General features: G+C 39.6%; 1 protein-coding gene across 3 annotated transcripts in view; it reads right to left on the bottom strand.

Moving 5' to 3' along the window:
* Positions 1–15,735, bottom strand: part of TPRG1 (tumor protein p63 regulated 1) — a 151,789-nt gene that overhangs the window by 14,737 nt on the left and 121,317 nt on the right. The gene's annotated exons all lie outside the window — the stretch shown is intronic.

Genomic DNA, 15,735 nt, shown 5'->3' with positions numbered 1-15,735 from the left:
TAGTCATTTCCATTTCCAAAAAAAAAAAAAGATAAAAAATAGAATGTAATACATCAGTCAGCCTTCATATTGCTGCTAAGTGCCTTAACTCCCAGCTAGTTAAACTGTTCAAAGGATTTTAGGGGGTGAGAAGAAAAAGGTGAATGTGGTTTTAAACATAGGAAATTCCAGGTGTTTGGAGGAATTCTATGTGGGAAACACCTACTTGGAAATGTGAGTCTGATACTCAGAACAGTGGCCAGAGCTGGAAATATGGATATCGACGTCACGCCAAGATTCTGATGGTAAGAATTTAAAGAGAAAGAGAGGAGGTATCAAAGAGGTGAAGAGTGACAGAACAGTTCAGATGGGAGACGGTTTCCAGAAGAAAGGAGGTGCCATGACAATAACAGTTTCCACAAAAGCAAGAACTGACTAAGAAAAGACATGGGACTTCTCGAATGGTAGAACATACGTGATTTTTGAGGGGGATGATGACCAACTCAAAATGTTGTGCGACTTCAGATTCTGAATCGCGTTGTCCTCTATTCTCTGCACGCATTCCATTCAATGAAATTACAGCAACAAACATGTCAAAGCTTGTAGAAAGACTGTGCCTGCCCCTTCCTGTTAAGTTCACAGTCTGAACCCACAAGATGTGGGAGGAAGTCACTGTGCCATAACCCAGGCCTGGTCATTTAGTGAACCTAAGTGCAGAGCAAGAGAAAGGAAGCTTGAGACAACAGGGAGAGAACTCATGGCAGAGGAGTTGCGGCCACACTGAATAACAAAACCATGTTTCTGAGGCCTCTGTCACACGTGTCCATCAGAATTTATGATTTGTGGTTTTAGATATCTCTGATGCAAAGAGATTTTTAGATGTTTAGATCCAAAGAGATGCCCGGAGGTTAAGCCAAACTCAGGTACCTTAAGCCAAACTCAGGTACCTTGCATTCGACAAGCGCGGAAACTAAGTTGCCTGTAATTCTAAACAGCCCTATGGAACATCACAGATGTCTCATTTTGTCTAAAAATTAAATCCTGGGATTTCTGGAATGAAAAAACAGAGCTTAATTGCGGTGCCTTCACAAAACTGCCACTTCCTGTATTAAGGAAGGATTCCTTCGGGAATGCCGCTATGGTTTCTGAATGTTTATCCATGTGGAGCTTGTATAAGCACAATTTCATACAAATACATATAACACTCCACTCCCCAATTGGTTAATACCTGAACTTTTCTCACAAAAGGAAAGTAAGAAAAGTCCCTGAAACGTTCTGCTGGCCAGTTCTCAGATTTTTGATGATTATATTTGAAAACTGACACCCTCCTTTCTTTTTGTACTTAATCCTTTGCCCAAGAAGAAAAAAAAAAAAGAAACCAAACAAACAAACAAAAAAAGAATGTAGGGGAAAAAAAAAAACAGAGGAAATAAAAATATTGAGAAGAACAGAAAAATAGAAGATAAATATACCTCTAAAATTTTCTTTCTCCCTCTCCTTCTCAGCTGACATGCTGGCATTTATTATCCCTCAGCACTTATTTTTCTGGCCTGACAATAAACTCTAAACTCAATGAATATTCTATGTGTGCCGCTTAATGGAGCATTCTGGATTGAGTCCATTAAAACAACTTGCACAATGGAATTATTTACTGCTTCATATGTCAATTTATGTGCTGAGTGCAATTTTGCTTTTATCCAAAGGGGATGAAAATCTGCCAAGAGACCTTGCCTAATAAGTACACATTATATTCTTCTACCTTAGGGAAACCTCAGATGAAGTTTGAGCATGAAATTCACGAGTGACCCTATTTCTAAATAACCAGTCAATCTGAGTATAACAAGGACCTTTCTCAGAGATGTTGTACACTTCCAAATATACAAGTTCAGCCAACCTTCTTTCCTGAGCTCCAGAGGTGAAAACTAGGAAGATTAATCTAAAGCTAAGTTATCTCTCCAAGGGTGGGGTTTATCAGGCCATCCAGCAGAGCCGTTAGTATCAGAGTGCTATGACTATCATCTTCTCTTTTGTCAAACACCATTAGAACAGTCATGGAGACTGCAGATGCCTTTATGACTAGAAATACTTTTTTTTAATAGTAACTTGTACTCACATGAAAGAAATCCTTGAAGGTAACAGAGTGGAGTAAAAGTGAGGTGAGCTGGATGTCCAGGAGTCCTGTGATACAGTCTCGATTTTGACACTTAACGTTACACAACTATGGGAAAGCTTATTTCTCTTTCTGAATTTATTTCTGAATCTGAATCATTTCTCTTTCTGAATCTTCTGAATATGTCTTCCCATATTTAGAAAAAATATGACTTCCTCATCTGTTTTATAGAGTGTCTCTATATTGAGACATTCCATGACTTCAGTCACTGTGTGAAGAGTGGAGGCAACTATGGTCATGATGCCAGTAACAATCATCTCGCTGGGTACATACAACATCCATAAGCAGTCTTGGGGTCTGAATTCTCTAGTTTAGAGGCATCTAATTAGCCCCACTGAGCAGAACAAGTCGTCTACTGCAAAGGCCACACCAAGTACTATCCTATCATTCCAAGGGGCTTTCAGGACCTACCACAACATTCTACAAACATGGAAAAGTTATTTCTTGGTGGAATTGCAGATAAGGTGTCAGAGCTAGAAGGGCTCTTGGAAGCTATAGCCTAGTGCTTCCTTTCTGTAGATGGAAAAAACTGAGACTCAGAAAGTACCAGAACTTTCCCAAAGCATCACTACAGGACAGGGATGAGCTGGCAAGAGTCCTGGTTTCTGGAGACCTCATTCAGGGGTCTTTTCGCCATTCTGGGCTAAGGTACGAAATATATTCAAAGCTAAAGCCCTGCTACTGCATAACATCGTCTTATTTCCAATAGACAAAAGTTAAAAGAATTGCTCTGAGGAGGCTGCCATCATTCATGGGTGGTAAAAGCCTGCCTAGGGATCCGGTCAGTTATCAGAAGAAAACCTCTGTCTCAAAGCCAACTATGCATTCTTAAATATACTCAATATGAGCAATTTTGAGACTATAGGAAAATAAGGAAGCACTGGACGTGAAGGAGACAATTACAAACAAGTTAAGTTGTCAGGGTAAGAAGACTGGGTCTTTGGCCAGGTTCGGTGGCTCACGCCTGTAATCCCAGCACTTTGGGAGACTGAGGTGGGTGGATCACCTGAGGTCAGGAGTTTGAGACCAGCCTGGTCAACTTGGTGAAACCCCCATCTCTACTAAAAATACATAAATTAGCTGGGTGTGGTGGCAGGAGCCTGTAATCCTAGCTACTTGGGAGGCCAAGGCAGGAGAATCACTTGAACCCAGGAGGCAGTGGTTGCAGTGAGCCGAGATCATGCCACTGCACTTCAGCCTGGGCAACAGAGCGAGACTCTGTCGCAAAAAAAAAAAAGAAAGAAAAAAGAGGAAGACTGGGTCTTTCTCACTGAGCTGCTATGATGGGTTAATTAAAGTCCTAAGTAGATTGCCAACACCAAATAATCAAGAAAATAAATATTTGGAAGTTGTCTTTCTGTAATCATACTCGGTATAAATCATGACTTTCACTAGCTCTGTGTCTTTGGGCATTTCACCCCACTTTTCTGATCTTTAGGTCACAATAATTTTGTGAAAAACAAGAGGATAATGGATGATAAAAAGTTTTGTTTCTATAAGGCACTGTTCCACTAGCATATATTGAGTGTCTACTGTGTACCATACTACCCACTCTGTACTGTTAGAGATCTTATATTTTTTCTTTTATTTAACCCATATAGTAATTTTGAGCTACTTTTGAAGACATAGATGTAGTTACGGGAAATAAGTTAAAGAATATGACCAGATTTAATCAGATCATCAAGTCAAGAACCACTAGTGAAATGTAATTTTAAAAAGGGGGCAGGGAGAGGAAAAACACCGGAATCACTGGACATAAACAACACTAGAGAAGCAAGTCTCTAGCACAGAGGAAGTGTTGGGATGTTTTATGCTTGTCTTCACCTATTGATCCCTCTTCTTCTACCTGTGTCTGGGTCCAAGGATGCTTCTTATGTGTTCAGCTTCTGCCTTCCATCAGTGTTTTCATGTGTAAGATTTCTGCTTGAATTTAAATCCATCAGAAATACTCCCATTCAGATAGCTTAAACAAGCTCTTCAATTCTCTTTTCTTCAGTCCGAATAAGCCTAACTTCTTAATTATATTTTCTGATGGGTTAAAAATAATCTTTTAAATCACCTCAGAGCTGATTCTCTAAAACATTCCAAAGTTCTCTATTTTCATTTCCATCATTTCCTTAGCACAGTCTCTATGCAGGGTATAGAGAAATGAATAAGACTCAGTGCCTGAACTCTCTAAGTCCATGATCTGACAATCCATGAGCCGATTTTACTATCAATTTGTTCCCAGACTTCAAAAAGCACAAATAGAAACTTGCAAGTCTCATTACAGAAATAGAGGATCACTTATTACAATTTTTCCCACTTTCTATCCTCAAGGAAACCAACTGGATCTGGCCTCCATTCCCACAGTAGTGGAAGTAAGAAGGGCAATGTACTCTTTACTTCTAGTAAGTTCCAAAGCCTCCCAGAAAGAGGCAGAGGCAGGGGAAGGGTCCTATATGGACTTGGCAGAAGAAGGTTTGTAATAGTCATGGATTTTTAGGATTCTAAGCTCTCTGAGTTGGAAGGCCTTTTGGAGAGGTCAGATTCTAATTCTTTTATTTTATAGATATGTAACTGAGACTAGAATTTTCAAAGATCGCAGTTCTTACTTTAGTCATGTTAATTACAAGTTTCACTCAGTGACTCACATTCAGAATTCTACTCAAACACCGTTGTTGGCGGGATAGAAGACCAGAGCAATTACTACTTTAAATCATCATAGCAGACCAATAGAAGTCTTACTTTCTACACACAAAAAAGCAAAGACATGCCGAAGGAGTGAGCTTTACACAGTAGAAACTGCTCATACTAGTGGCAAAGCACACAGTCGTGAAAAACAAATAGGGCTTAACAACACAAAAAGTGGCTGCAGGTTGGAAGAAGGAAAAACATTCTTTGATAACCAACTTTGTAAGAGAATAAATTATTTTTGACAGGAAGGACTCCTCTCCTCTAAGTCGTTTTTAACTGAACTAGAAAATATGCCAGTCAGTACTCAGTCTGAGTTAACATGCTCATTCCGTGCATTCTTCTTTCTTCAGGGAGAAGCCACATGTCCTCTTGCATAGGGCAACATAGCTGTCTTCCTCTCCCTGGACTCCTCACTCTCCTTCTACCCTGGCCTCCAAAGAGTCTCTGTTAAGGGACTAACCTACCTGTTAGCAGAACTGAATGAGGACGCCTAGCTCCCTCCCTAGAAGGAGAGATGGCAGCTTTCATTATTACCTCCATCAGCCGCCCCTCCTTTCTACTCATCTCAAATCTCAAAGCTCCACCACAGAATTAAAAACATAGCTCGAGGCACCAAACCGAGATTTATGAGGAAGCACAGACATTAACTCCTGCTCTAAACGCAGGGTGTGTGCTTGTAAGTATGGGTGAGCAAACAGAGGGAGGCTGTGAGTGGGAGGAGGCGGGCATGCAAGGGGAGAGAGCAATTCAGAACAACATGATCTATTTTCTTAATGTCTCCTTTTCCCCTACCTTAGAGCATGTATTGTTGAAAGGCAACCTTCTAGGCCCATGAAATGTTAGTCTCTTGCTTATTTAATCTGGACAAAAGCAGGGACAGAGTTGGCACCCTGGAGGGTATTCATTGCTCCTTTGCTCATTGAATGACCTCAGAGGAAATATTTTCCATGACAAGAACCCAAAAGATGCTGGCACAGAGTCAGACAATAAGATTTGCAGAATGTGTTTACATTCTCTCCATGTCCCCAGGCTGTTCCAAACCCATGGGCAGGTGCTGCCTTTATCGGCTCTCTTTGCTCACCTGGCTCCCTCCCAGAAGTTTCCAGGGCCTTTAGCTCAGTGAGATTAACCACTTACTGGCAAGGGTAACCACGAAATTCTATGGGTTATATTACTTGAGGCAGAGGTAAGTAATAAATAAAGCAGATCTGCAGTGTTCATAAAGAAAAGATTCAGGAGTATTGTGGCGCCATTGTAAAAACCTTGAGTGAGAATTAGAAGGTCTGGGTTCAAAAGATGGATCTTCCACTATTCAACTGGGTAATTTGAACCTTTTATGTCTCCGGGCTCCAGGGATCCATCTGTAATATCAGGTAGTTAAAACTGGATCATTTATAAGGTCCTTTTCTACCCCCAATATATTAAGATCTATGCTGAAAGACCAGAATAATTTATGTTATGCTGGTTAAACAAAAAAACCAAGAGATAACCCAAGGGATAACTTAATGAATATGAGAAATTCTCAGAAGACTACTAAGACCTGACCATTCTTCTCCTAAAAGGTGAAAAAAAGTAATCTTAACCTGCAGAAGAAAAGACTTGAGGCTAAATCAAAAGCAGAATTTAGATCAAGTGAGAGTGAATAATTATAAAAAGGGTTACCAAAACTGGTCATGGAATCTCCCAAGCTGAAAGTCCTTAAAAGAGATGTTTACTTGCTTGGGAAAGTTTAAATGTGCTTGTCCTAGAGGTGGTCATGTTCATGGCTGAAGAGAGGAAGACAAAGTTTCCAAACCAAAGGTCCAATTTAAGATTTCTTGACTCACAATGTTGGAATATATGTTTGTGCAGTAAATATTTATGCTAAAATAAACATGGCTGCTTACAATGCCAGGTACATAGAAACCACTTAATGAATTTTTGTTTAATGAAGGTGAATGAATGAGTTTACAGACTAAGATAGGATGCCTGTCAATTTGAACGTCATATTACTCCATTTTTAGAATGTTACATATTATGGTAGTAAGATCTCTGGGCTGGCAGTCAAAAAAAATGTGGTTCAAATCCTTGCATTTATAGTCACTTTCTTTTTGGTTTAGACTGGGCACTTTTCTGGATGTGCCAATCCCCTCCTTATAAAATAAAGAAGGCACTGCATTAGTGTCTAGAGGACACTCCAACTCTACACAAATCTAACGTGTTTGACCCATCAGAGCGGAGGATTACCAACATTTGAGTTTCACTTAAATAACACAGAGAAATATTTTTTTCTCCAGTGAATTAATTTGGATGAAAGTCATTCTCAAACTTACATACTTATTCTCTTAAACAGATTATACTAAAAATAGCTATTTTAAATTAATAAAAGTTATCAAAAAAACACCAGATTTTAAGACCTAGAAAGGATTTATTATTCATCATTTATGTCCTGTGTCCTTGACCCCTTAAATTCGCCAAATATAGACAGAAATCTAAATGTTACCCAAATTAATACTCAAAACCATTATAATGCATTCCTATATTGCTTCCCTTTATGAAAGCCAGCTGTTGTATATGAAGAGTCAGACTATTTGCCTAAAGCTCCAAAAGATTCTTGACTGCTAAGTTTATTGGATCTTATGTCAGCTGTCTCTTCCATCACCATCAGGCTGCCATTTCTTACTGCTATCAACATTCCTGACTTTAGCTGCTCTTTTCCTAATTTCTTTTTTTTAAACTTCTATTGACAGGAAAACTAGGAACATATTATTATTGGAATCATGGGCAAATGATAAAAATATCCTCTTTATCAGGCCATTTATTCTCAGGAAAATGCAACAAGTTATTAGAAAAAGCTGTGTTTTCTCAGATGCCATTTAAATGGAAAGCTAATCCAATGAAGTTGACAACAAATAACTTTTGAATAAAGGAAAAGAAACCGGATGCTACTTTAAGTTGTGAGCATCTAAATGGTCTATTTGAAGTCCATGTCTGTCAGAGGGAAACAAATGTTATCTAGGATTAAAAGCGATAACTTTCTTTCCACTGATGAGGATGACATGAAATGTTGTCATTGCTAGAGTCATACTCTAGCAGACACTGGCATTGTCATATTGTGTACAGAGCCTCATACCCTGATCTATCCTTCAAACGTTTTAGGGTGTAACTCCCTCAAAATTGAACAGTTACTTTAAGTGGGAACATTTTAAGTAAATCCCTGATAGAAATCCTCCATAACGTTCAGAGAAATTGCTCTGGATACAATTGTGATCAAGATTCAGAGGAAGGAACAATCTCTCACAAAAGGTATCAAAAAAGGCTTCATTCATTCAAAACATCTTTACTGATCTTCAACTCTGTACCAAGTGCATGCAAGGACCTCGAAAGAGATATAACAAGCCTTCAAGAAACTCAGAGCAGTCTAATGATTTTATAAAGTAGGGGGCCTTTTAGCTGGGGTTTGATGGATATAAGACTTTTGACAAGAAAATAGCATTAAGTACACTGAAGACAGGAAATCATAAGAACAAAGATCCACATAAGAAAAATGTTATATGTGCTATGTGCCACAATTTGTGTGTTTGTGGTGATTGTAATTATGTCCAGTTCAGCTACATGTGAGTAAGCAGGGTGAAGTCAGACAGCCCAGAAGAAATCTACAGAAATTGGTAGAGGTTGCAGGGGAGGGTGCTGTGATTCAATAGAAAAGTGCATGGTCCGGAGCAGCCTAATTCTAACATGGAAGCTAGTGAAGAGTCACTGAGGAGTCAGTAGGGTGTGGTTTAATTAACTGAAAAAATTTGTCTCTAACTGCCAGATGCAAAACTAGAGAACGAAGAGGCATGGTGTGTTCAGAGATGAATGGAACCCGTGGCTAAGCTGGATGCCTTCCTTGGTCTCCAGGCCAAGAGTGGGGCTGGGCCTTGCTATCTGTCAGCCTCCTGCTGGGTGTCACTAAGAAGACTAGAGGCAAACACAAAAGAGGATAAAATCAAAGATGGGGTGGTAATGGTTATAATGGCAGAAGAAAGAAAAGGGAAGAAAACATTACATGAAATATAACCTTTATCTTCAACAGATTCAATGATGGTTGCCATCATTGCAGCAAGATTAGCAGGTTTACCAATCTTGATGCACCTTAATTTTCTATTAAGTGGAATTAGTTGCATTTTTCTCAAAAACATACTATAAAATGTTAAATATAATTTCAAATGTGAAGCCTCTAACAGTGCCTACTAGGCATTCAATATTTGCTAGCTGGAAAGTCTTTCAGTACAGAAACTTTTGGGTTTTTGTTTGTTTGTTTGTTTTTTGTTTTTTTGTTTTTTTGTTTTTTGAGATGGAGTCTCACTCTGTCACCTAGGCTGGAGGGCAGTGGCACAATCTCAGCTCACTGCAACCTCTCCCTCTCAGGTTCAAGTGATTCTCCTGCCTCAGCCTCCCAAATAGCTGGGATTACAGGCGTGAGCCACCGTGCCCAGCACACAAACATTTTATCATCCATTATCTCCTTGTTCTTCATAAATTATTGATACCTGGAAACTAGAAAGGAATTATGAAAATTCTAAAGGCACAGAGCTAGTGAAAGCCAGGATTTGAAACCAGATATTTCTGACCCAAAGATAGAACTCTGACCTGGATTTCCGGTCAAGAGCCACGAGCTCTACTGGTAAAGTAGGAATGTTGAGGATATCTGAGGGCTGGTTAACAAAGGGGACATTAATTGGCATTGCTGGCAGAAGTTGCCTACTCCCAGCAATGCTCAGATTCTAGGTCTGGACCAGGAATATATCTTCAGTGATGAAAGTGAAAAGCCAGATGCAGGGATCTGGAGCTTATCTGGTCTAGCTCTGGTTCTTCTTCCTACAAACAGCAAAGCAAATCTGGCAAGAGGAAGAGTAAAATCTTTAGAAGGATAACATTAAGACTGCTTTCTTTCCAGTTCATTACCCTAGCACTAAACCTGAGTGGGAAGCATATAACAGGATTGAAAAAGACCCAACAGAACTTTAACACTATTGACACAACTCTTTTTCTTCTTTTAAAAAGTCTTACTTTCCATAACGAGCACCTATTATTTTTACATGGAAATGATAACCTGCATATTTAAGATGCATCATCTGTCTTAAGAGCGAGGACTAAATGTTCCAGGCAATGCGTTAAGACATCTACGTACATTATGTCTAGTTCTTACCACAAGCTCACAAGATAGTTTCAGAATCTCTATTTTACAGATGAGGAAAGTGAGGTCTAAAGACATTAAGTAGTAGGTGCTAGATCAGGCACTAGATTTTAGGTCTCTTGATTCCACATCCCCTGATAATCCCATGGTATCCTATGGCTATACAGGACAATGAAGAAAAGAAGCATTTATAGTAACCAATTGTTTGTTTTCCCAGTGAGCATACATGAAGCTAATCATTATAGAGCTCACTTTTTTATGTGTGGTCTCTCTTCACCTAAACTAATCTACTCTCTACCTTGCTCCATAGTGCCTCTCCAACCAGCTCAAAAAACTAAAGTGGCTCCCAGTTGCCTACCAAATTCAGAAACACTTTCTCAGCCAGATACACAAGGCCTTTTGAGTAGAATTTCTAGCATGCATTTCCAAAGTATTCTATATACTTATGTTACATCATCAAATGAACTGCGAGCTGATCGAGAACAGGATCGATGTCTAAATCATGTTCGTGGCCCCCATGATATCCATTTTGCAGTTCATAGTCAAACAGGTTGGACATGAGTAGACCCATGGTCTTTACTGTAAAACACACACACACACCACACACACACAACTCAAAATAAAACAAAAATACCCACTCCTCAGAGCAGAGTGATCTGGCTCCAGCTGCTTTTGTTTTTCATTAGTCTATAGTTCTGAGTTGTATTGTTTAAAAACGAGATTTTAAAGTGTTTCCTGTTTGTTTGATGGAGAAAAGAGATATCCTTCATCAATTTTGAGGGGTACATAAGAGATATTTGAGCAATGTCCAGGATAGAAAGGGTTGTACGTTTGCATGTGTATAGTATGTGGTTTGCTTTGAAAGTGTTTTGCTGCAGATGCTGGCACGTCACATCTATACTGAAGGCTGTCTGTGCCAAGAGGTTGCCAGGTAGACAGAGGAAAGAGCTTCTCTTACAAAGTTACCAAGAAAAATGCTACACAATAAAGGAAATATTTTGAGGCAACTCCCTTCATTATAATAAATTGGTACATTTGGCAAATCACTGGCCTCAGGTTTGTGTAAATTTTTGTCTCCCCTCTTAAAAGGAAGTACTTTTGAGCACCCTAAAAACCAAGTTTCAACACGCACAGAGTAACTAAGTAAAAACAAAAAAAAAATTCTCAGAATCTCCTGTTTCCATTTCCTCTTAAGAGAGGTTGGGAGTAGATGGTCTGAAATATATACACGGGCAGTTAGACCAGTTAACACAAACTTCTGGCTCAGTTGTCATGGCCCTTGAGGAAACCATGGGTCTGCCCAGGAAAATGGTGGGTACCGAAGGCTCTGCTTTCCCCACTTTTGGAGGAATTTGAAATGGAACGAATTTCAAGAGAAGATACGTGATACACTCATTTGTTTTCTCTTTCAGCTCATGACATTTCCTGAGGAAGTTTATTTATGGTATTTCATACAGTAAGTTATGTGACAAAGCAAACTTCCACACACACACACTCTAGGTTATGGCCTTCATGAATCATTTAAACTGCTTTGCAAGAGTTCAGTGGCCCCTTTCCTGCCAAAGTGAGTATATTCTACCAACCACAGTGAAACTCAGACCACAAAAATCCCGTGCTACTGATGAAGTACTTTGATGTAATAAAAGAAGTCTTAGAGGTCAGAGGATGCAGATCTGAGTTCAATTCTCAGCACCAGCATTACTATGTGACCTTGGAGAAGTCACTTGAATACTCAGTATGTTTCCTCCTCTGAAAAATACAGATAGGAGACATACTTAGCTGAACCAGTGGAAGACTGTACGTAAAGGCTGTGTCTCATCACTGGTTTAAAGCACTTCTTTAGTAGAACCCTGCAAAGTAAATCACAAGAATATAATTTTCTGAGTTATTTTACATTCCTGCTAGCTGTTTTGGCTCCCATCACAACCTGTCAAATCAGAAATTTAGGCGGGCAAAGAAGGAAAATGGTGTAAAATACTAAGCTATACACAAAGTCGAGAAATTTCAGTGCTTCCTGAAATAGAGCTGATTCACCTGCATTCCACAGTGTATATTTGCTCTGGGGTAAGTGAGTTAAGTTTTACTTGAAGTTTTTGATTTATCTTCATGTTGCAATAATATTGCTTTGCATACATATGAGTTTGGGGTTTTATGATTTTGTTTTTATTTAAGATTTACTTCTACCACAGAGCTTTGTATTTCCACCCAGGCCCAGAGCGATAGTTCAGACAGAGACCTGGGATCCTCCCTTCATTTCTCCCAATCCTAGAGTTCTGTCCCTTAGTGTGTCAGGCTTTGCCTACATGAGTGAGAACAACCAGCCCATACCAAGTTCCATACACGAGTCCTCTTCCCAAATGGTAACTGCTTGGTCACCCTTCTGCCCTATGTATATGTCCATTGGCAGCACGATACGCTCTTTAAGGACAGCCCCATTTGAAAAACTCACACAAGCCCTGCAAGCAGATGTAGGGCCATCAGGTAAGAAGTTTTAGGTTTTCAGACACTCAGAGCATGGTTTAGAACAATGCTTGAGAAACTCTAATGAGCATCTGAATCACCTGGGGTTTTCTTAAAAATCCAGAATCTGATCCAGCTGGCCTGGAGTGGGCCTGAAATTCTGGACTCTACATCTAATGAGCTCCCAGGTGATCGTAACCCCACCTAAGAACAAGTGGTCAGAGGGAGTGGGAGGAGCAGTATGGCATCTGGATTGGCAAATATCCTTGGCCTTGAGGGCTCCTCAGGCTGCGGGGATGGGCACGGCTAGATAGGATCAAAAGAAGGGTCATCTAAAGTATTCACCTAGGGCATGGGTATTGAAGAAAAGTGAAAGGCATGGTCGTTTTTTACCTAATTGCAAGACAGGAATCTAAGCAGAAGACGGTTTATCAGTGGCCAGGCGTGGTGGCTCATGGCTGTAATCCCAGCATTTTGGGATGCTGAAGCAGGCAGATCACTTGAGGTCAGGAGTTCAAGACCAGCCTGGCCAACATAGTGAAACCCTGTCTCTACTAAAAATACAAAAATTAGCCAGGCGTGGTGGCGCACACCTGTAGTCCCAGCTACTCAGGAGGCTGAGGTGGGAGAATCACTTGAACCCAAGAGGCAGAGGTTGCAGTGAGCTAAGATGACACCACTGCACTTCTGTCTGGGTCATGGGAGTGAAATCCTGCCTCAGGAAAAAAAAAAAGAACGTTTATAAGTGAATTGTGATGAAGGGCAAAATCCAAAGGCTGCAATTCAGACACTGTTTCTATCATTTAGTGGAGTTATAAAACTTAAGTCTTCAAAAAATATTTTTATTAAGAAAACAGACTAGTATAAGGTTTGTTTGAAGATTATTCAAATGTTTACAGTGACACAACATTTTTATCATAGAATCTCCCTGTCACACTGTATTTATTTATTCTAAAAAGCAACAGCAACTACAACAGACACCTAGTTCTTCAACCACTCCTCTTTTGACAAGGTCAAAATTGCTTCACCAGGCAAGTTCCCTTCTTCTGAACATGTTCTAGTTTTCCAGTGTCCTTATTAAAGCATGTGGCCATAAAAGGGAAACAATATTTCAACAGTGATCCAATTCCTATGGAATATGCCATGAAAACCCCATCCTTCTGTTCATCCATATACAGATCTCTATATAATTGTATATATCTGTGTATAATTGTATATATATATATTTATATAATTGTAATTGGCTGTATTTCTGCAATTTAGCTAACAGCAACATTAGCTGTGTTGGTGATTTACCACATTGCTGACTCACCTGAAATTCACCATCAAATATAATTTCTAATTTCTAAGCTTTTTCATACCTGCTTCTGCTAAACTACACTGTGAAGAGTTGGTTTTTCAAATTGACTTTTGAAGAAATTAGGCATGGAAAATACAGCTCACAGTTAAGTTCCATTTTTGGCACCTGATCTTTCACAAAGAAGATTTTGATCAGAAACTGTAAGGCAGAGAACAAACTCTCCTGATGACTTATTTAGGCTAAATGCTCAAGGCAAAAGGAAAAGAAATTGAGTTTGTTCTATCCTGGTAAGACCAACATTGACTTACCAACTCATCGTGAAATGTACCTCCATTTTATAAATACTTCTTGAATTAAGGGAGATAAAGCCCCAAAACAGGTAAACAAACCAAGAAACAAAAACACGAACTCCTATCCTCGTCAAAGCTTAAGAAATAGTCTAAATGTTTTTGTTTTTTTTAAAGCATCATTTTAAAATGAAACTAAGTAAATCATCTTTCCCCACAACATAATTAGTATGCGGCAAAACTTTTCACTATGTGGTTAATTAATGCTATTTGCATTGTAAGCATTATCCAAAATACTGTAAGAGCCAGAAAGACAAAGTTTGAGCACAGTCTTTAATTAATCCTGCATTATGTCTAGCACAACATCACGCACCCTTGGGAACTTCCAATCATTTAAATTAAAATTTGCACGTACATACGATTCCCTAAAGATGCTTGGGATACAAATGAAGCCTTCAACTACCACATCCCCACACATTTCTACAGAGAGCAGAGAAGAAATGAGTCTCTGAATATTAAAGCGACTCCTTCATAACAATTTAAGGGTCAAAGAGACCAAGGCCTTTTTTTTTTTTTTGCAATCTGAATAGTACCCAATAGAGTTGATGTTAACAAATGAATACTAAACAAAATGAATCGAATTTAAAGCCACAGAGGCAATGTAGTTTAAAAGATGTAAAGTGGCCGGGCGCAGTGGCTGAAGCCTGTAATCCCAGCACTTTGGGAGGCCCAGACGGGCGGATCGCGAGGTCAGGAGATCGAGACCATCCTGGCTAACACTGTGAAACCCCGTCTCTACTAAAAATACAAAAAATTAGCTACTAAAAATACAAAAAATTAGCCGGGCGAGGTGGCGGGCGCCTGTAATCCCACCTACTCCGGAGGCTGAGGCAGGAGAACGGCGGGAACTCGGGAGGCGGAGCTTGCAGTGAACTGAGATCGGGCTACTGCACTCCAGCCCGGGAGACAGAGCGAGACTCCGTCTCAAAAAAAAAAAAAAAGGAAAAGATGTAAAGTACTGAACTCCAACTTAGCAACAATATTATTCATTCAACAAATGTGTACGGAGCTGAACTGTGTTCAGAACACAGCCTTGGCATTGCTCATCAGAGACGAACAAGGACACGCCTCTGCATTCAGGTTGCTCACAGTCTACTAGGAAAGATAGGGGTTCTAAGGAAGACAGGAGAAAACTGAGGGGAGAAGCTCCCGTTACAGAGGGCGGATTCCACATCTGATTTGAGGACGAGTCAATTTTGAAAGAAGTGGCGATTTAACTAGGGCATGAAAAAGTATCATAAGAAACGGTCATTCATTGGAGAAAGATTATTCCACATACAAGCACATAAAACAGAGGCGTGAATGTGGGAAGGTGTGGGAGTTTTTCTACTTCTCACCCTAGGTGAGGTAAATAACGAATATTGTCCTAAAGCTTAACATTTTTAACCAGTGTGTGTGTGTGTGTATGTGTGTGTGTGTGTGTGTGACTGCAAGTGTTGCGTAATTAAAGGTGACACAGAAAAGGGAACATTGTCTACACATCTTCATATTCATTGTCTTCAAATATCATAGAAATCTTATAGATAGTGTTTGCTATATTTATGAGGAAATTAATGTTAAAAGAACCTATTTCAAATTGCTATTGGTCTGTTTGAATCAAGACCTGTGTACTTCCCCCTGTGATACATACCCCACTTACCAT

The sequence above is a fragment of the Trachypithecus francoisi genome, unplaced genomic scaffold (genome assembly GCF_009764315.1).
Source record: "Trachypithecus francoisi isolate TF-2019V2 unplaced genomic scaffold, Tfra_2.0 Lachesis_group0, whole genome shotgun sequence".
NCBI lineage: Eukaryota > Metazoa > Chordata > Mammalia > Primates > Cercopithecidae > Trachypithecus > Trachypithecus francoisi.
Note: the sequence above shows the minus strand (reverse complement) of the source record. Positions and strands in the feature narration are given on the sequence as shown.